The following is a 15,642-nucleotide window of genomic DNA, read 5'->3' on the forward strand; positions in this document are numbered from 1 at the left end:
ACAATCCCCTCCCTCACCCGGCTGGCGATGCTGTGCCTCATGCCCCCCAGGACAGGGTGGTCCCTCCTGGCTGCCAGGGCTCTGCTGACTCATGTTCAACTTGCCATCCACCAGGACCCTCAGGGCCCTATCCCTAGCACTGCTTTGTTCAAACACCTGAAAATTTACACTTAAGATTGCAAAAATGTAGGAAAACTTGCTTTGCTTTTCTGCACGAACTAGACACAAAACTACTCCCTCCTCAAAATGTATTAAATCTTAGTTATCTGGAATAGATCCCACTGTATTAAGCAAACCCCAACTTGAGACTTGATTTTGGCTCATTACCAACTTCTCCCAAACATCACCCCCCAGCAAAGATGTGATTGTCAGTGGTCTGGAGCCATGAAGAAGCCCCTTAGCAAGTTCTCAGATGTCACAGAACCTATAAATGACCTTCGTGCACCACAACGAACTGAGACATGTACTGAATACACACAGCCTGTACAATGCAGAGCCAGTACATTTATATGCTGCCCAAGATGTGTAGTTATTTCATTCCTCAAAAGATTGTCAGGCAATGTTACTGAATGGAAATGTCAAAATATCAGTGCCTTCTGGCAATGCACACAGGATTCTCACTTTCTGTTCTGCTAAAATCACAAATCTCTGGGCTAAGAAGGCACAATGGATAATAAGAGAACTCGACAGCAGGGTTTTCATGTGTGTGTATGAATGATATACAGAATCAGAGAAAAAAACAGGATGAAGGAGTTTTAAGAGTTCATTTGGGCTGCCCCCACCCTTCCTTTTCATGTACAGTCAACTCACACCTGATTAGTGAAGATTTAAAAAGCTCCTGGAGGTCTCCAGTGGCAGCTCCACAGCCTGGCAATCATTCCAGCACCATGCTGCTCTTAGCATTACCAAAGCCTTTCCTAATGTCTAACCTGCTATTGTCTGAGCCACTTAAGGCTAACATCAGAGAAAAGCAGTTCTAATGAAACAGTAAGAGCATTTATTGGAGTAGAGGATTATTTTACATCTGTTATAAATGATACCTCTATTTAAACACCCTCACTTTTAATTTTTACAAAAAATCATGTATCAATGAATAAAAATATCAATATTTACAAACGCCACCATTTGCATCTCAGTCCACCAGAAGCCCTAGCAAATTTTAAAGCATTTTTTCTTCAGAATAACCATCCAGCTACTCCTTTCTAAGTGCATGATTTGACACTTTTTCTTAGTAATATTAAGAAAAATAAAATTCTTTTACTACATAGTTTTTGAAGCTATTAGCATTTTTCCACTTGTTTATAGCATACTGGCAGTTCTCAATTCAATATGCACCCTTTCTATGGTACCATCCCTATCATCAAGGAAAGAATGGAATATACTTGACCCAAAAGGAAAATCCTGCAAAAATGCAATTAAAAAATTCTCATTTGATAAAGGATCCCTGACAGCAATTTCTGGAATGTGCTTTACCAGCCAACTGGCATATGCAATTCAGAATTATCCCAGCAAGTTCACGTAACAAATGAGATGCTGCTGATAAACATGCAGAGACAGTTTGAAAAACCTTACCTGGTATTGAGTGATCTCTTATCCATGCCACCTGCTATATTTTCCCAGAGAAAGTCAAGCTGCTTTCAGATTATTAGTTTTGGACATACCTGCCTGGATAATCACAGATCTCTTACCCTAATGCTGCTGCTGTCACATCTTTCCAGGGACTGATGTGGGACTAATTAATTTAGAGTAGGCAATGCGAAAGACTCTGCTATCTAGTTAGGGTAACGAGAGCTCATGAAATGCTTACCTCTCATAAAATTTGTGCTTCCTGACATCCCTACTCTCATCTTCCTCTTCTTGTCCTGGTCTGGAACTCCAAAATGACTGCCCTTGAAAAGACAAAGCAAAACATAAGATAAAAGAACTTTATTCTTGCAAACACATCTGCATTTTGTATCAACCTACTGCCTTGTTATCTTGCCTGTGGTTTGTCAGTCCATCTTTCAGCTTTAAGCTCCTCAAGACAAAGGCAGTGCACTTTATCCTGTGTTTACTCACAATAATGTACTGTGCCTCCTACAGTGGCTTGACCACTAATTGAAGCTGCAGGTTCCTGTTGTCACAGAGGGAATGGAGGGCAATCCTTCTAAATCCAAAATTCTTTCAGTTGCTACACTTGGTACAGAGACCTTAGAAATAGTAACCCATATTGAAGACAGACTTCCTGTGAATTTAAACCTTTAATGACTTAGAACCCAGTTTTGAAAGACAATCAGTAACATCCTTTCCTCATTAACTCGCAAACAGAAGCAGTCACAGAGTACATGTTTTACCATCCCATTTTAATAATGCGTCAGAAACCCTTTCTCCCTGCACATATTTGTATTTAGAAAAGACTAAATAAATTTAAACCACTCTCTGCTGAGTATTCATCTTCCTCTTATTTTAAGTTTGACCAAGTACCACCATAGAGACTATTTGGTTAAATGCATATTTTCGCATTTCAGCACACACAATAAAAATAAAACCCCCACCTTCTCTCACACTTCTTTTTATTTTTTTTTTAAATTTTATTTTGGAGACCCCCAAATCCTAGTTTTCCTAGTAGGCTTGTTGCATTGTGTTAAGACCACCCTCCCTTAAGTTATGCCTCAGTCTTGATACATCACTTCAGGTGCAGAAATTCAGCCTTGCAATTCCAATCTCTCTGCACACAAAGCCTCAGAAGAACATTTCCTGCACATTCCCACCCACTGATTTGTTCTTTTGTCAGTCCGTGCTTCTTCTGAAAAGCATATGTCCCAATTTGTTAGTGAGCAAAAAAGATTGAAAAATTACACATAATTAAGTAAAAATATTTTGCCTATGGGGGGAAATTGAATAAAACCTGCACTCACATCACACCTTAGAGCATGTGACAGCAATGAATTAGACATACTTTGTAATGAACCAACTGTAAGCTGACAAAAATTCCTCAATATTAACCTAAGAGCATTTGTAAAAATAATAATACTCTATACAGATGGGTCACTTAGTATTTAGTCTCTTAAAACTGCAAATTAAAAGCTACTCAGGCCTTTGAAAGCCAAACCCACCTATTCCTGATACGGGAAGGGAATGCATTGTGTTTCACTACATAGCTGTGCTGGGATATCAGCAAAACTTTGTAGCCTAGGTGAATAATTACGTGTACTTTTTAAACTTCCACAGCATCTATTCTCTGAGAATCCCAAGCATATCAAGTATCTGCTATGTAAGGTTCTTGGCCACTTCTGAAACTCAACATTTTATCCAGCCTGAGTGAGTGGAGCGAACAGCAGAGTTTTGTGGTTTGCCCAGGGAGTTCATGGCAGAGCTGGTGCAGAGTCAGAGCTCTGTTGTACTTGTGCTCTCCTGTCCTAACCACGGGACCACACACCCACACCAGCCCACAGACCTGCTGCTCTCAGAGCAAAGGAGCAGGACTTAAAATGTGCTTTCAGGGTAAGCTGATGTTATGTCTTCTCTATACGACTAACACAGCCTAGAACAACTGCAGAGATCCATTGCATTTTTGCTCTGAGATTTACAGCACTCACTAGAATTTTTAATCTCTGAATCCCTGTTGAAGATGCTGTAATTGAAAACTGACATTTCTGCCCAGATTTTTCATATGAGTATGCAATGATAGTCATGAAAGCAACTGAGCTGGAGCCAGGGAGGGATTCACCAGTTTAGCTTTTTTACACGAGTCACTTCATACAGCTTTAAAAAACACTGTAGGAGAAATGCTGAATTCACTTTGTTTTGTCTTTTGCTTGCATGGGTGTTTTACAAGCAGCAATAAAAACAACCAAGGAACAAGAAACATCCCAAAACATTATTTTAAACAAATCCCAAACATTTAAAAATTAAATAAATATGTAGGACACCATAGAGAGTAGTCAAATATTTGTCGCTGGCAATATCCATCGCTTAAAAGCCTAAGCTAGGTCATTTACTCATTGGCTATTCCTTTGGGTTTTTTGATTAAGCAGAAATTATATATTTGTTCAGAGAATATGCAGTTCAAATTTCACAAAAGGTCAGTCCATCAGTGGCCTTGAAATCCTGTTATATATGGCTTGATGAAATTGCAAAATACAATGTTTCCTGTAGGGTCACTTCTTTCCCCCTCTCTACAAAAGGCCTTACTAGACATCATTTAAATCATACTTAAGACATTAAAACAGGATTTAAGTGGAATTTTAAAGATTAATAAACCTCATGTAGGTCTTTTAAACCAGGATGAATTTAATCTGCAGTTCCCAGCAGCACATCAGGACAAGCCCACCACAGTTTCTCTGTACCTGTCCTGTGACTACAGAATAAAAAACACACAGAGTGAAAACATCTGTGACTTCCACAACTGTTAATTCAGCCACGGTCCAGACAACTAGTTATTTCCTGTCTGCTTCAGCACATTCATCAAACAGAGGAAAAAAATAAGCTTGAAAGCCTCCAACTAGAGTGTCCTAACAGAACAAGCTGTAGCATCAACAAGGATTTTAAGATCAATGCATTCAATCCCTAATATGACTTACACCTGTTGAAATTGGGCTTGTATGCAAAAAAAAAAAAGGGAGCACTAGCAATGTTGTGGTTTTTATGTCTGTTCACCCAATCCCTGTGCTTCTGGTAGCTATCAATTATTTTCCTGTAAAGTTTACCAAGAACAACAACAACAAAACCCTACTGGGTGAGGTTTGTACACAGCCTATAGTAAGCACATTCTCTTCTAACAGTGTTTGAGTAAGTGAACAATGAAGTACAGTCATTCAGAGAGTTTCCATCTCAAGGAAACACAGAAAAAGGACACAGCTGCTCTTTCTCCTTATTTTGCTGCTCATGAGTTAGGGAAGTGCAAAAACGCAGATACAACTGGCAGTGAGTTTTGTCTCTTGTGGCTCGGGAAATGTGGAACTCCACTCTTACATAATGAATTGAGAATAAATTTAACTTGTCTGCAGAAAGCAATCTGAAGGTATTCTTGCACTGACTGAGGGTCAGTTTTGTTTTTAATTTAACCACCCACCGAGGCTATATAATAAATCTTACATAAACAAGCCCAGACAGTAGGATTAAAGGATAAACATAACTAATGCTCAGATCCAGAGTCTGTGATGAGAGGGGGGAAAAAAGCCAAACAAAATCCATAAGATGCATCATGAACACACATTGCCTTTTATTTTCCAACCTGCCTAAAATTTATCTTATTTTTTTTCCTGAAAATTGACCTGTATTTAAATACAATTCAACTGATTTTGAACTCCTTGGGATTTTTTCCCCATTATCACCTAATAGGAAAGGGTTTTTTTCCTAGTATGCCTTCATTGAAGATTATTAACAGTAAATGGCTATAGGAATTCATGGTTTTAAAACTTCAAGATTGCAAGGAAAAATCATTCTGAAGTTTGTGAGCACAATGAAAAGAGGAATTTCATGGGAAGGTACTTGGAAAACATATACGCTCTTTGAAGTAATTCCAATATAGAATATGATATTTCACATGGTGTTAGAGCAGCCAATTTGTGAAAAACACTTAATATTTGGAAATGCTAAACAGAGAAAATAGTGAGAAAATCTAGCACCAATAAAGTACACAGAGGAAGAGCATGGCATGAGCAACACAACTTTGATTCCTTTCAAAGCACTGAGATTTGAATTATCAAAAGAACTTCTCTCCTAAAGAACAGAATTAATCTCACTTTCATGACTGAAGTAATTTAAATAATAATAATCATTTAAGTCCTTCTGTATTTTTATAAGTTATTCGTAAACAATGGAAATTATTGACTTAGTTATACTTTATGATCAATTGTTTTTGCAATTAATTGCATTTAACTCTTCTTTTGAATATCTTATTATCAAAATTTGTCTTTTTTTATACTTATAGAAGGTGCTTCTGTCACTGAAGTCCCAACTTAATCTCTTTCCAAGTCCCTGCTTGATCCTTCCTCTCAAAGCAGAATGAGTAACTTAAGGAAAGCATTTACATAATGAAACTGAGAAATTTTGCAAGGGAAATTAAATCATTCATTCCCTCCTTTCCAAAAGCAAAGATGTGATAAATTTTCTCAGTTATCAACTTAGGGACCCCCCTATTTCCCCATACACTGACAAACACCCCAAACCATGATCTGAATGTCTGTACAGGCATCATTTACTATTTGAGAGGAACTAAAATATGTGACCTCCAGGGAAAAAGATCAGAGTGAACCAACAGCATTTTAAAAAGATACAAAAGAGTAGATTAAAATATTTCCATACATGAGAAACAGAAAAACATTTCTGGGAGCAAGTCAAAGTTTTAGCCTGAGAAAAATCACAGGGGTCTTCCAACAAGGACAGTACCAGCTTTTCAATATTTCACAGAAGAAAATCTGTACATTCAAATGACTTTTTATTTCCCAAATCCCCAGAATAAATTTTGAAATATCAAGAGACATTTTGCTGACTAAAAGAAAATGTATTGCCTATTTCAGATTTGATCCAACATATTAGCTCTGGAAAAGCATTTTCTCAGGAGAATGAAAAATGGAAACAAGTTGCAGCAACAGGACAGTGACTTTGGATAAGGAACCACCTGCAGACTCACAATAGCATTTCCTTTCCTTTAAATCCCACATTCAGAACACATGTACTTTTATTAAAATTACTGCTGTGAAGATACCCAAACCCCACCCATCCCAGTGCACAACTACAGGGCTGCAGGGACACTCTCCCACAACTCCAGATCTTATGTACAGTGGGAAGTCACCAGTTACCCAGAAGCAAGTGAGTTTACAGAACACTCCATCACACCACTTATCTTTAAGAGCAAGCCATTGGCTTGAAAATAACTCACTCGATGCAAGAAAAGCAGTTCTGTTGCAAAAAATTCTCAGCTGCTTCAGACATGCAAGCCATGCATTTGTCTGTTGGGGAATAACCATCCAAAGGGCATAGTGTGAATATAGCTGGAAATACAACAAACAAAAAGGATTCAAAACCACTCTCATAAAAGAAAATAAATTATATGGTGCAACAGTAACTACCATGGTTAAAATACCCTTTCAGAGTTATAAAAACTGACTTCTATGTCTCTGCTCAAGTGAGAGTGTCCAAGTTTGCTAGTTCAAGGCCAGAACAGAATTATTAGAGCATTCTTTTTTACTTGCTGTTAACTACTTTGTACCTCCCCAAAACAAGGTTTTGGAAGCATTTGATAAAGAGCAGATGTTTTTGCTTGAATTCAGTTTGCTTCTATAAATTGAATTATGTGATTAATTTTAACATAGAATTATAGAAACATTTAGGTTGGAAAAGACCTCCAAGATCAGCAAGTTCAACCTTGAACATCAACAGAGAGAAGTACATTTGTCCTTGGAATACAAACAATAAGACAATGCAACTAGTGCTTCATCTTGTCATACTTGTATTTATTTTTTAATAGTAATTGTAGCCAGTGATTTAATCCTTCTATATCTTGTATATATCTTCCTCCTGAGAGAAAACACTTATTTTTTACTAATGTAAGCATTGTGACATAAATACCTGACTCCTGGAGCATGAAGCTGTTGACATTTACCTCAAATGACTGGGTACAATCATGCTTCTGTGTAACTCCCTCTTTCCCCCTGTACTTTTAAGATAGTTTTTGCCCTGGCCTCTGTGGCAATGCTGAAACACACCAAGAACTTGAGTGAATATGTTCTTTGAAAAGCTGAGGTTTTTCCCTGTGGTTCACGTTACGTATCGTTCAGGTGATAACAAAACAGGAACCCCCCAAGAGATCCCCTTGCAGGGCTTCTTACACAGTATATTGCTTAAAAGGGCAAGAGCCCATACTGGTTTCAGCTTACCAAGGGCTAATGGAATGGCATGCATTGAAATTCTGATCTACTGTACAGAGACAAGGTTATTGACCTGAAACTAGAATTCATCTAAATGATAAGGGTAATTTTTTTAATTCAATAGGCACTGAGCATTCTTTAAGCTGTTCCTCCTTTTTCCAACCACCTGCCCTATACAAAACAAGCAAGATAAGCAGGAGAAAAGAGTGAGACCAGATCTGTGAAAGGATGGTACTGTTTGAACTCAAACCAGAGAATGGTAATGTGGCATTTGCTGTTCACAGCTACCCCACAATCCAAGAGGAAGGACATGTAGAAAAGGGAAAGCTACTTTGCTAGTAAATAACATAAACTAAACTCTGCTACCAGAATGTGCATATCTTAAAAAGAGTACAAGGTAAACTTTCAGATGTTCTCTCACTATTGGTTCACTAGATAAAGCCAAAATTAATTTTACTTAACTCATTAATACCCTTGGATATATTCAGAAATCTGTTATAAAAATTATTTCTTATACCTTTTTCATTTACTTACAAATTTTTGTTGACTCAAAAATCATATAAATACAAAGTTCAGCAAAATTTCTTTCAGGAATGAAGGTTTCTGGTATCCAAATTCTCCATATTGCAGGAAGAAAAATAATTGTAAATGACACAGATGTAATCAAAATTCTGAAATCGTTTCAGCTTTGTGACTGAGGCTGAAGGAGCTTCATCTTCTGACTTCGAGACTCTGATATTTTGCCTTAAGACTAATGTGGGTATTTGTGAGAGAGGTGACACTTTCCTGAATAGGTCAAAGCAGCAACCCATATTTTGCTCAAGGTGAAGATACAATCACACAGATAGAAAAGAATTTTAATGGGGGATGAAGCTGAGTAGTTATTAAAAAAGGTACAAAAAAAATTTAAAAATCCTAAATTATCTCAAAAAAAAAAATCCTAAAAAAGTGCAGTAATAAGAAAAAGTTCCTTCAAAACATATGTGATCAAAATGAACTGAAAAACTGCTCTAGCCATCAGACAATTCCAAGTTGAAGCCATTTCTCCATCAGTGATCACTTACATGTCCCCAGCAGTTTGGAGCACATCTGAAAATTGGCATTTTTATTCACTTTAGTAAAAGAATAAAGGGGAATAAAGTATATGCTTTCTTTTCTACCCTCATGACCTTTTAACAGACAAATAAAGATACTGAGTAAGTGTTTGTGGGAGAAAGTGGGATAAATAACTAATTAAATTTCTTTAGTCACAAGTGTGAAATTATCTCAGTATTCAGTTTCTCACAGACAGCTCTCTCATATATGTACAAACAGCCCCAGAACTGAGGACAAGCTAAGACATCTACTTATGCTCTCCTAATTTTCTCTCCCTTTAACAACCTTTCAGACAAGGTCTCCCCACATTTACACAACAGCCACCTGGATCTGCTTTCCTTACAAGTTTCCACTTGTGAAAGCTTTACCAGTAAGCAACTTCATCAAGGTCTGAAAGGAGCTGGAAGCTTCTCTTTAAGGGCCTTGGAATGCCATGAAGGTCTTGTCCTGCATCACTTGTGTGACCTTTGCTGTGCACACGAATAGGCCTGGTATCACCATACCCATAAACACCACCAGAAAAATCAACATGCTTTGCAAAAAGGCAACAGTGAGGCTCTAATAACCACATCTGTCAGCATTTGGCTTGTAAACAGCAACCAACTGGAATGAAAAATGAACACTGGCACCTTTCTGAAGGCAACAAGCTGCGAGCTTATGAGAAATGCAGAGCAAATTAAGGATGAGATCAAACCCAATAATACTTCCAAAGAGAAATGAATCACTGAAAAACCTCAAAGTAGGAAGAAAAACAGAGCAATGGTTTTTCATAAGAGTGAGTAACTGAGGAAAGTTTTTGATAGTGTTACCAACTTCTGCAGCAAGAAATGCTAGGACATATTAGGAGAGCCCTGTAAGGAAGTAACTGTACGCTGAAGTAGCAAAGGTATTTATCTAAAGACAAAAAAAAGATGATCTGAAGGAGAAGGATGAGTATAATGTCCAAGAAAGATACTATGAGATCTGCTATTGAAAAAGAACTAAATTTGATTACTGTACCCTGTCAGCCTCCTTCCATGATTAGCATTACACAGAATGTTGGGTTATTGCTGCTTTATGTGAGAGTGCAGAGAATTTTTTTGGTTTTCAGTTCCTGATAGATCTGACTCCTTGTTCTCCTTACATATAAAGAGGTTTGTTTCCTGAAAAGTCTTCAGAAAGCAGGCTAATTGAAAAGAGCCTGAATAAGTCCAAGGGAAACTACAGAAAATTACAGAAAATTGTAGCTGGTCATTCAGACCATAACAAAAATAGACATTAAAACAGTCAGCCCAAACCAGTTATTATCCCTCTTATTGAAATAACCTGCAGCAAAGTCTATGAAATAATATTACATGGAGATATTCCTGCTGGTGCCAGTACTGTATGATGCCATCTATAGACCAAGGAGGTTGTATGTTGTATTTCTTCATGCTGGTATTGACAGAAAAGAAAACTAGATTAGAGATAAACTGATCTTCTGGTCCTCATGACTTGGCATGCCCTATATCCTTAAAGCAAGCTTCAGAACTTTTAATGCAGTTATTTTGAGGAAAAAGTCTCTGATAGAAGCTGGTCCTTACTTTCTAGAAGAAAGAAATACACAGTTCAAAGGCCAATATGAGTTAGAAAATGCACTGTGCTACAAGCAAGCCCAGCAAGTCTGTGAAAATGAAAGTTGTATGTGCCCAAGTCATTACAATGACAAGACTGACTGACTTCTCCAAGGTGCTAAAGAAAGTAAAACACTATTATTCTTATTTTCTCCCAAGTGTCGATCAGCTCCCATCACTTTGAGATTTCTGCTGCAGCATCTTTGCGTATGTTTATAAATACATTAAACTGTTTGTGGAGTTCGGTGTACTAGCAATCTATTTCCTGAGTTTAACTGTGGTTATTTCCAGCCTTTCAGGACTAAGATGAAGCAGACAGGATCAGACATATTTATGTTTGCATTTATTCCCCTTGCTTAAAAACAGAGTCCTTAGAGACAGGTGGATTCTTTAGTTTTTTCTGGGATTCTTACAGCAGCCAAAGTGTTTCAAGGCAGGTAGAGAGTCTATCTGTATCCTGATGGGTGGTTTTAAGAAAGGTGTTGAACAGGTTAAAAGTGTTATTGCTGACTCCACACAAACAGAACCAACCCTTGCAACCAAAGACACTTATCTTTTCCATGAGGCACATGAGCCAATATTGTAAGTGAACAAATGCAACCACAGAAGACCCATCACCATTCAAACTGGAACACAAAAAACTCATCACATGGCAACAGAGTCCATGAAGTGGAAGTTAACACAGGACTTGAGCAAACATTTGTAATCCTCTGCCTGCCAATTACTAAGAAGTTACCTTGAAAACTTTACCCTTCGCTGTGCCTAAAAAATCCATAACATCAAACCAGGAGCAAAATAAACCCCACAAACCCTGCTCAAGTAGCGTTAACAGTGACATTTAGCACGTTAGTGTGACTTGCCCAGTGATCAGTAGGCAGCAGCTACACAATAATGTAACGGAAGTCAATAGAAGCTTTGCACAAAGCAAGATTAAGCAGAGTGACTAAAACCCGTGAGCTGTGCAATTACAATGTTGACAGAGACCTAAATCCCACTAGCACCTTTTTCTTTTCCCATATCGCTCTTTCTCAACAGAAAACATTTTCTTCTAATCATCAAAGAGATTTCAGTGTTAAGACTCCAGCTGTCATTTTAGAAGTTAAGCCTCTTCAACTTACTTCATGATGTCAGTGATACTCCAACTGAAACACGAAATGTGATAAATGCTAAGTGTAATCTCTTCACAAAACACACAAGCTAATCCTTGTTCCTACTATTTTTTACTGCCAAATAAAAAACGTTTACAAAGGGTAGAAATAAATCTAATAATCGGAAAGGTCCCTGTTGAACTTAGTACTGAAATTCCAGATATCATCTGCCTGCTGAAGGAGAAATTTTCAGCCTCAAAACTTGATTTGAAAAGCAGAAAACTTCTCTCTTAGACATTCAGCTGAAAAGCAGAAAACTTTTCTCAGACATTCAGCTTAAAAACTAGGATTTTATGTAATTGACATGTTTCCATTATCAAAAAGGCAGAAGAATGTTACTGTTATACAAAAATACACTTTATTTTGGCAAATATACAACAGATGTGCTTAATTTTCACACCTTTCTTCCAGGCTTAGTTTCTTTTATGCAGATTCTGCTGCAAAGGCTGTTAGAGAGAAAAAAACTGTAGGAAACCTGTAACTACAACTTCTAGGACCAGCTCACTGAGGCCTCAAGTATTTCACACTAGAACTTCCTGACTGATCCTTCATGACTTATTTTCAATACCTTGTGGTAAATCCAGAACACAGCAATTTCTTCCATCTCTCACTGTCCATAGTGCGAGTCTTGGAGCACCTGCCTTGCCTGGAGAACCTCAGAGGCAGGAGGGATTTCAGCAAACAGGTCTCATCCAGCATTCCCTGTGCTTAAAACATCTTTGCATGGCTGCACCAGCCTTTGAGGCAGTCCTGCATTCCTTCAAATATTTTTTGTCAAATACACATCAACCCAGCAAGTTCAGGCGTCCTAAAGAACATTTCCACAGTTGCCCTTCAGCATCAGGTTGTCCCTTACAGTGTTGCAGCTTTCCAAAGGTTTAGATTTATGGACTAATGTCTCTGCACTACCAGACACGCTGCTCTTACTGTAGGAGTGGGTCTTTGTCACCCAAAGGTTGCAGTAGCTTTGTCATGACGAGAAGCAGAGCTCTGCTGCTGCACAGAGCTCTGGGAGGTGAGCAAGACTGAGAAACAAGTGTCCAAACAAACTCCAAAATAGTGTTCACACAACAGAAAATATCCATGATAAAGGGGAGAAGAGCAGATTTAAAATGGAATCTGTTGGATACCAGAGCACTGCAGCTCCTGTGTAACAGGTATCACTTTCTCTTGCCAACTAATGCTGGCTCCAGTTAGTTATCAAATGGACTACTGTGGTTCAGTGCAGCTTTGAAGATCATGAGAACACTGTGCTAGAATACTTTGGGAAAGACTGTGTAAACCAGTAGTTACTCAGTTTGCAGCTGATTAGCAACTGTATGCACACAGCTCCTGAACAGGAATCTTTTTTCCTTTAAGGAAAATGCAGTCCCTGCTCTGAAAACTGATTCCAGCTCACCCGGCTGATGAATGTGGTGCAGCAATCCAGTCTTTAGCTTTTTCACTGGGCTTGCTATGCAGCCAAACCCCAACTTTGCAGGCAACATCCACAGAGACAATTTCCCAGTGGTATCTGAACTGCTTAGGAAGAAGGTGCAGAGTTACACTTCAGAGCACAGATGGCCCCAGTATGCTGTATGCAGAGACTCCTCTTCCTAAAAGGAGGAGCATTTTACAAACCCTGCAAGATGGTTTGGGGTTTCGGCTTTTTGTATCACAATCTTAGCACAAACTAGCAAAAATTGTAATTGTCTCTGATTAGGAACACAGAAACTGTGATGTTTTCAAATTATAGAAAATTGGTTTTGCTGTCCACTGATCTTTTGAGGCCAAAATATGTCATTTATTCAATTATTCCCAAGAGGAATCATACTTGGCACATGACCATACTAGAGTGGAAATTTCCCGACACACTAGATTGTATCAACACAATTTGTCATTGAGCAATAATTCTTTGCATGCAAATATCTGGAGAGACTCCAATAAAAACCGTGCAAAATGCAAAGCTACAAACATTTTAATCTTGCAGACTGATGTGGAATGTTTGACTCCTGGCCTAGGCCTCCCTTGTCAGCGTGTGCACTGCGACCAGTTCCCCTGTTAGCATGTTATGTTCATCATTACTGTTGTAAGGAGGGAAAATAAAAAACACAAAAGCTTTAATAAAATCTGCTTATCTACAAGAAATAAAACAAAAACAATCATCACCAAAAAACCCCCAAACCACAAAAAACCAACAAAACTCCAAGCCAGAAATACTACTTGAAGTTTTTATGGCCATAGTCCTAAATATATAGCAAATCCACAGCTGCTGAACTTATCCCAGTATTCTTTCCAGCTGAACATGTGTTTTCAATCTGAATTTTAAACATTTCCTTTTTCTTTACAGCTGTAAAACAATAATTTCTAATCAGAAGAGTGTAGTAGAAAGATATTCTATTTTTAAGACACTCTGGGAAAGTCAATTGGCTCAATCATGTGCAAGGACTGCCAGTGGTGCAATCCAAGATGACAAGTTCAGTGTCAAACTGTAAAAATGCTCACAACAACACTTAGTAAATAATCTACTTCATACCATGATCTCAAATTTTTTCCATTTTTTTTTAGATGCTAGAATATCAGTCATGACAACTTCTTTAGAAAACATTGAAGTTAAAATGTTTAAAATGCCATAAGTGTGGGAATATCATCAAGAAAAAAGAAAAACACTTTAGATAATATGGCATTACAGCATCCATCACTTTATTTAGCACTGCATCTTCTCATTAAAATCCTTCATATAAAACTGCTACACAGTTGGCCTCATCTGAAGCTCTAAAAATCTCTAATTCCTTGCCTGTGAACTGAGGATTGGGGTCTCTTTCTACAGCAGCTTTTCAATAAGGATGTTTTAACAAATTACATCAAAATCAAAGTGGAGCTGAGGGGATTTCTGCTACACCTGGAACTGACTCATGTTAATGTAGACAGAACATTCTTTTGCAACCTAAACTAGGGGTGGCAGAATTCAGAGTTGCTGTACAAGCAACTAATGGACATTTACAGTATTCATTACAGAGAAAATGAACATTTCTTACAACTAACTTCCACAAGTACCTGAGGTGGATCTTTAAATTGTAGGGTTTTTTTCTCTCATGTCATCACATTATCTCATGTGGAAGCCCAAACCCTTTCCAAGAAGAAAAAGTAAAGAAACCAAACCTACGAAGGTAATTGTCTCTTCAGCCAAGAACTTTGTAAGATAAAATACATACCTCTTCCCCAAACACATACACATAAACTCAATTTTCTCCTCCCAGGGAAAATAGGTTTCAAGTAAGAATGATTCCATGCTAGCATTCACCCAGCCCTTGCTGTATCCTCTCTGGGCTTTGCAGACATTCTTGGCAGTGCCATCACCCAAATGGCTGCTTGACAGATGGCATGTCTGGCAGTTCACATGTCCCCACGTCTGGCAGGCACGACTTTCTGACAGAGAACAGCATTTTGTGTTTTGGGAGTATTTTTGTCATAGATTTCCAGGGGCTGGGGAGTTTCTGGAGGACTGTGCTTGTGGTATTTTGTGTTTGTTTTTGTTTGGTTGGTTTTGTTTTTTTAAACCTATCAGTATTTTTTTAATACAAGCTCTAAATTTCTTGCTTCACCCCTCTCTCCTCCCCTTCTTAGTACATCTCTAGAGGCAACAAGCCAAAAAAGAATGATTGTTAACTGTGCAACAATATCATGCCTTAACATGCTGCTCCATAATTTACAGTTGAACTAGCAGTCCTGTAGCCCATGTTTTAAAATCAGCCTTCCCTGTGCCAAATTAAAAAAAAAAAAAGAAGAAAGAAATGGAACATTTTAAGTTCAATTGTAAAATTTGAACTAATTTTGAACATCTGCTCAGGAATTTTCACTTTCTATGATATGATTAGATTTAGTTTTATCAGGTAAAAAAACTACAGGAACAAAGGTGTTTCTAAGCACTTTACTTACATAATCACATAGGGCATAATTCATAAAAATAGTTGG

At 37.9% G+C, this 15,642-nt stretch overlaps 1 long non-coding RNA gene across 1 annotated transcript in view; it reads right to left on the bottom strand.

The window, feature by feature from the left end:
- LOC139673719 (uncharacterized) overlaps window positions 1-14,969 on the bottom strand; it is a 57,785-nt gene extending 42,816 nt beyond the window's left edge. Inside the window, exons 1-2 of the long non-coding RNA XR_011698186.1 lie at window positions 14,883-14,969; window positions 1,808-1,889 (exon numbers count right to left, since the gene is read on the bottom strand). This is a non-coding gene — a long non-coding RNA (uncharacterized lncRNA). The remainder of the gene's footprint in view (window positions 1-1,807; window positions 1,890-14,882) is intronic.
- Between the last annotated feature and the right edge of the window lie 673 nt (window positions 14,970-15,642).

This window comes from Pithys albifrons, chromosome 6, assembly GCF_047495875.1.
Source record: "Pithys albifrons albifrons isolate INPA30051 chromosome 6, PitAlb_v1, whole genome shotgun sequence".
Lineage (NCBI taxonomy): Eukaryota > Metazoa > Chordata > Aves > Passeriformes > Thamnophilidae > Pithys > Pithys albifrons.